The following is a 6,164-nucleotide window of genomic DNA, read 5'->3' on the forward strand; positions in this document are numbered from 1 at the left end:
ATAATCTTCATCTACTGGAGATTCAATGTTTAGGGTGTCTCGAAATATAAGAAGTAAAATCAAAAAGAAATGAAAGATGCTAAATTTTAAATACAACAACAAAAAAATTGGTGTGGACTCAAACTTAATAAAATATTAATGTGTATATTTCATAAATTTGAACAGCCCTACAACCGTGCATAGTGGCCGCGGTATTATTCTTCAGTAATCAGTCAGTTAAGTTCCGAAGCTCTGGAGTGTACACACACCGGTATGTTCGAAATAAATACAGTGAAGTGAATTTAGAAACATTTGGTTACAATTCATCATTATTCAACATATAAAAGAAGGTAAATTGAGGTTTAAAAACACGATTTTTTCTTTATTACCACTGGACATGCTTTTTAAGTTTGAGAATGGTTTAAAGGTTTGAAATATAAATATATATATCAGCTGATTTATGATTTCCAAACCGTCGCGTTGCTTGCCTTGCTGCTAACACAGGAAGGAATAGGAGTAAGAGTCGAGAAGATGTTTAGAAGAAACAAATCCTGTTCAATCAATTTATGCTTTGGAAAAAATAACAACAGTGATAGCTAGCCTGTTGTCACTTTTTGATGACGATCGGCGGTCTTAAGAAAACGAAATTTGTATTTGTTTTGAAAAGACGAAGAAAGTATGAAAATGTTTGTATATAGTTTGTATATAAGATTTACGCAGTAATAATAGATTTTTTTAACAACGTTTGTCATTCTATACTTGAATCGGTTTGTAAACTATCGCTTTATTGATTCTTTTGTTTGTTATTGTACTCTGAAAATTTAACCATGAATTCAGCAAATAATCGTCTTTTCAGAAAATCTCAAGAGCTCAGCTTTTGAACAATCTGATTGCACGGATCATATTGTGAAGGCTTTTTTCAGAGAGATATGAGGGCTCACACCAAAAATTGGTTATATCGGCGTATAACTAATTTCTAGAACGTCGGATACGGTTAGGACAAGCTATAGGGCCGAGTGCTACGGTTAGGACAAGCTATAGGGCCGAGTGCTACGGTTAGGACAAGCTATAGGGTCGAGAGCTACGGTTAGGAAAAGCTAGAGGGCCGAATGTTACGGCTCTGACAGCCTGACAGGCTAGAGGACAGGGTGCTACGGTTAGGACAGGCTAGAGGACAGAGTGCTACGGCTAGGACAGACTAGAGGACAGAGTGCTACGGCTAGGACAGGCTAGAGGGCCAAGTGTTAAGGCTAGTATAGGCTAGGGGGTTGAGTGCTACGGCTAGGACACACTATAGGACCGATTAATACCACTAGGTCAGGCTGTGGGACCGAGTTCTACGGCTAGGACAGGTTAGGGAACCGAGTACTATAGCAAGGACAAGTTAGAGAACCGAGTACTATAGCTAGGACAGGTTAGGTAACCGAGTACTATAGCTAGGACAGACTATAGGACCGATTGATACCACTAGGACAGGCTGTGGGACCGAGTTCTACGGCTAGGACAGGTTAGGGAACCGAGTACTATAGCTAGGACAGGTTAGAGAACCGAGTGCTATGGCTAGGACAGGTTAGGGGGCTGAGCTCTGTTCCACAGTCGAAGTTTAGATGTAAAGAAACAACTCGCATAAGCATAAAAGGCAGAGAGGGTATCAACATCAAGCCAAATCATAAATTGCTGGGGGAATACAATGGGGGGTTCTTTTTATGAATTGTATTTTTATTTTGAATACAAGTTATTTCATGTTACTCTAAACGATTACAGTGAAAAAAGAGAAAAATATTATTTAATCTTAAAATTAAAATTTTAGTTTTTATAAAGACTTCCGTGGGCAATTGTAAGATAAACGTGTTTTTATAAGGTATGTCACGCCAGTTATGCCGACAAATGAAAACTTGAAAGAGAAGGGGGGAATAGATAACTAGATTTACAGAAGGTGTCTCAAGCCACATAAAAACGAATATAGATCTGTAATAGATCTATTTGTAGACATGTAACGTGTTTTTATAAGGTATGTCACGCCAGTTATGCCGACAAATGAAAACTTGAAAGAGAAGGGGGGATGCAGCCCCCCCCCCCTGCCTAGCAATGAGCCTTGAATGCACATTTAATTCATTATGAAGTTAACACGAAACTCGTATTCATTTAGCAAAGAATGTTTTTTTTTTCGAAAAGTGCGGCTTAATTTTATTTTGTAGTTTAATTTAATAGATTTTAAAGTTTATTACAAGTTATCCGAATTTAACACTTTGTTTCTGAACTGTTACGAAATCCTTTGTTAAGTAACTAAATTCAGAAATTTCCCAAAATACTATTGTTAATACTTTGCTTGGAGCCAATAACTCCCCTCTCCTTCTCCCCCTCCCCCTCCCCACAAACAGCTGGTCATCCTTTAGTTTATTTCTCTCTTTCCTCATATCTTTCTTTTTATCATGATCCCACCCTTTCTTCCATGTATTTTATTATCCATGTACTCTTGCAGTTTCTACTTTTGCAACATTTTCTTAATTTTAAACTTAATTGTCTTTTTGTAGACATAATTTCATGGGATATATTTTCCCACATATAAATATTTAACAACCCTTTTTGAAACTTTCGAAAAAGAAACCAAATATTAATTTTGACCTGAAAAGATCAGTAAATTCAACCAAGTTCAAACTTTTTTTTTGCTTTTCCCATAAATTCTTAAAAAAATGTACAACCGTCTAGCTTAGTTTTCTCATGCATTTCTCTAGTTTTATCATGATATCCCTCGCACTGTCAAGTCCGGAAGTTTTATTTACCCTCCTACCTTCTAACAATTCTCTATAAAATATCCCCCCCCCTCCTTAAGGCACCTGATAGTCATGCACTGCATACCTAATGCATTTTTACATGTTGCGATATATGTCATGCATTCGTGTGTTCAAATTTGAACATTTCGTAACTTCAATACCGGGAATATTTCTTAACTTCAATCAGGAGAATCTATATCTATATAAATACTTTTCTGTCTGTCTGTTTTGGTGTTTGTCTGTCCGTTTGTATCCAATAAACGTCAAAATGGCTGACTCTTGCATCTTACAAAATTCGATTTATGAAAATTTTGAAAATCTATAAAATCCCCGAAATTATTTTTGTTTTTGTTTTACAATGTATACAAAGAGAACATGTTCACAATTGAAATAGATTCGCGCCAATCTGCGTCCTTTTGCCTAGTTTACATATATTTGGTTTGTCTGATTGTGATTGTGTCCATAAAAACGTCGAAACGACTGAACCGATCGGATCCAAATCTTGTTAATGACGTCTCATCAGGGAAGTCGAGGATTATGGCCGGTTAAAATAATAACATTTTGTTCAATTAATTTTTGGAAATCCACCCATTGAAAACAGGAATCCGCAAAATCATACATCGTTATTTTTTTAAGGTATTAAGTAAAAACACTTCAAATATAAAACTTCTTAATTTATTTTGTCTTGATTCGTAAAAAGGGCGTGTTCGCGAAAAATGATGTTCGCGAAAAAATGAATCTGTTGCGTCTATAAGGAGAAAAACGACATATACTGAAGAACGTAGCGTTCATACAAATTCAGAAAGTTGCAATATACGACTCGGATCGTAAAAAAATAGATTTAATTTCAAACAAATAATTCAGATATTACAACCTATAGTCATAGATTATTTTTCGAAACATTCTTATTAAATTTAATATTTCATAATATTTGTTATTTGTTTTATATGCAATTGCACTTAAAATATAATCATTCAAAGCATCGAGAGCAAAGACACCTAGCGGACAACTATCTCGGCGTTTTACGTGCATTGTATACAAAACGAATAAAGAATATTATGAAATATTTAATATATCTGAATGATTTGTTTGAAACTAAATTGATTTTTACGATCCAAGTTATATATTGCAACTTTCTGAATTTGTATGGACGCCACGTTCTTCAGTATAAGTCGGTTTTTAACAATTTTCTCTTTATAGACGCAACAAATAGAAGTAAGATTAGTAGCAATCAAAGGCGATTATTTTTAGCCGTAAGTCTATACCCCTTTTATTTTCGCAAACACTCCCTTTAATAATCTAATGTAAACACTACTTCGACACACTCCTGTCTAGCACATTTTCCATCAAAGTTTAATTTCATGACAAGTAATTTTTCCTCAGGGTCTAGTGGTCATGTTATGTCTTTTAAAAAATTTGTGCCGATCGGTTCAACTGTATTTTTTTTGGATACAAACCAACAGACAAGCCAACAAACAGACAAACCTACAAACAGACAAACCAACAAACAGACAATCCAACAAACAGACAAACCAACAAACAGACAAACCAACAAACAGACAAACCTACAAACAGACAAGCCAACAAACAGACAAGCCAACAAACAGACAAGCCAACAAACAGACAAACCTACAAACAGACAGGCCTACAAACAGACAGGCCAACAAACAGACAAGCCAACAAACAGACAAGCCAACAAACAGACAGGCCAACAAACAGACAAGCCAACATACAGACAAGCCGAACATATCAATTGATATGTGGTATTTGCTTGCTTTGTCTGCAGCGAAGTAAGCAGATGTTTTCCCATAAATATAATACTTACAATACAACATTGTGGGTCAGGTTTAATACAAAATAAAAGATGAGTTTGTTAGGATTCATATAATCCTTAAGAGAAGGGAAAAAGTTTTTTTTTACATAATATTTTCACGTATTAGAACAGCTCAGGGACTAAGGAGCATCTAAAAGGAAAAAGTTTAAAATCAAAGTAAATTAAAACATTGTTAAATTGAGTTATAGATCTAAACACGATTGAATTGAATTCACATTTAAGAAACCAAAAGCATCCAGGGTGGACACTTGTTAGAAAGTGTGTACTAATCTAACACATAGAATATAGATCTGTAATAGATCTATGTACAGATAGATAACTAGATTTACAGAAGGTGTCTCAAGCCACATAAAAACGAATATAGATCTGTAATAGATCTATTTGTAGACATGTAAGTACAGATAGATAACTAGATTTACAGAAGGTGTCTCAAGCCACATAAAAACGAATATAGATCTGTAATAGATCTATTTGTAGACATGTAAGTACAGATAGATAACTAGATTTACAGAAGGTGTCTCAAGCCACATAAAAACGAATATAGATCTGTAATAGATCTATTTGTAGACATGTAAGTACAGATAGATAACTAGATTTACAGAAGGTGTCTCAAGCCACATACAAATATAAGTTCCATAAAAGAATCAAGGTTTTTAATTTATTTTCAATAGTTTTTAAACTAAACTAAGTATTAAGAATTTTATTTTGTCTTGGATCATTAAAATAAAATGCTATTTGGAACTAAGGCTACAAAGCCGAGGCGGTTTTGAGACACCAGGTCATGGGTGGAACCTTCTTAAAGGTTAACATAGAAAGATAAAAATCCCAATCGATAAGAATATTGAAATATATAAAAAAGTGAGTTTTCGGTTTATAAGAGGGGGAAATGAAAGAAACTTTTGTTGAAAATACCAAAGAAAAAAATATGCTGAGAAGGTGTTAATGTTAAGTAAAAGGGTTTTGACGAGCCTGATGCGAGCCGGGAGCTGTCGACATTAGCTGTATGGATCGGGATGAGTCATTCAAGCAAATAATTTTGCAAATTAATTCTAAAATAAATAAGTTGTCGGATAAAAAGTTAAATTAATCGTTTGTTTATGTTAAAAATTTAATTTGTTTAAATTATTTATGTCATAAAACAATATCTAGTATTTTTTATGCACACTTAAAATACAGAGACGACATTTGATATGTCTTTGACTCTTGTTTAAAAATAGAAATAATATCCGTTCCAAATGTTTGAACACTAATTTATGAAAATACAATTTAAAAACTTGAGAAATAATTGGATTTCTGAGCAGTTGTTTTTTTTCTTAACATTTTAGAATTTTGAATAATTTTTCTTTAGAACATGAAAATTGTTTTTTAATATATCTGAACAAATAAGTTTGTCTTATGCATTTTAACATATGTATTCTATTTTGATGATGTGTACTTGTGATATGGCCTAGATCATAATTTGCAGTGTATCGATTAGACCTCCATGTATCTTTTTATTGCATATATCTAAATATCAATTGTTATGTCATATATAAAATTCATTATGCAATAAAAAAGTCCTCCCCCCCCCCCCCCCC

General features: G+C 33.8%; 1 protein-coding gene across 5 annotated transcripts in view; it reads left to right on the forward strand.

Annotated features, from left to right (window-relative positions):
* Positions 1 to 205: 205 nt before the first annotated feature.
* LOC111703560 (kinesin-like protein KIF21A) overlaps positions 206 to 6,164 on the forward strand; it is a 68,773-nt gene continuing 62,814 nt past the window's right edge. For all 5 annotated transcript variants that reach the window (XM_023475531.1, XM_023475532.1, XM_023475534.1 and 2 more), the window contains exon 1: positions 206 to 329. The gene's annotated coding sequence lies outside the window, so the exon portion shown is untranslated. The remainder of the gene's footprint in view (positions 330 to 6,164) is intronic.

The sequence above is a fragment of the Eurytemora carolleeae genome, unplaced genomic scaffold (genome assembly GCF_000591075.1).
Source record: "Eurytemora carolleeae unplaced genomic scaffold, Eaff_2.0 scaffold563, whole genome shotgun sequence".
In the NCBI taxonomy this organism is placed as follows: Eukaryota; Metazoa; Arthropoda; class Copepoda; order Calanoida; family Temoridae; genus Eurytemora; species Eurytemora carolleeae.